Source organism: Eimeria mitis, genomic scaffold (assembly GCF_000499745.2).
Source record: "Eimeria mitis Houghton genomic scaffold, Emh_scaff526, whole genome shotgun sequence".
Taxonomy (NCBI): domain Eukaryota; phylum Apicomplexa; class Conoidasida; order Eucoccidiorida; family Eimeriidae; genus Eimeria; species Eimeria mitis.
The window spans coordinates 11,542-12,241 of NW_013573544.1; positions in this window are offsets into that span (position 1 = coordinate 11,542).

Here is a 700-nt window from a genome sequence, read left to right on the forward strand (position 1 = left end):
ATGCATGCACAGGAGCAGCAGCACTGGTTACAGTTCCCCCATTAGAGTGTATGTGTTTTATTTATTTATATTTATTTTGTTTGTTTATAAAGTAAATGAACATAATATTTGTATTTATTTTAATATTTTATGTATATTTTGTTGTTTTTGTTTCTTTTTTTGCTGCTGCTATTTGGGGTGTATACGCAGCTGCTGCTGCTGCACGGTGGCGGTTTCCCTCAATACATATCCGTTTTTTTTCGTATAAAAACAAAAATAAAGGTAAATATAAATAAATAAATAAAATAAAAGCCTAAATAGATGAAAAAAGCGAGAAAAAGTTTAATTTTATTTGGGGTTTCTGAGTATAAGTATGACGGCATCACCGCGTAGAAAGAGCTTCGATATGAATCTATCTTTATTTACATGTTTTTGTTTTTTTTTTCCGCCGCCTTTTGTTGTCTCCGTCCACATCTCTCTTACATCTGTTAATAATAAATTACAATGACGATCAAATGCTTTTACTCGTGCTAGCAGTTTTCTGTTGTTTCGGCAGTTTATTAGTACTTGTGTGTTGTCTAGCACGCAACGAGATAGCAACTCCAGTGGGCCCCCTTCCTATAAAAAAAAAAATAAATAAATTTATTTATTTATTTATTTATTTATGTGTTTATTTTTATTTGTTTTTTTATTTTTTTTTTTTTTTTTTTTTTTTTTTTTT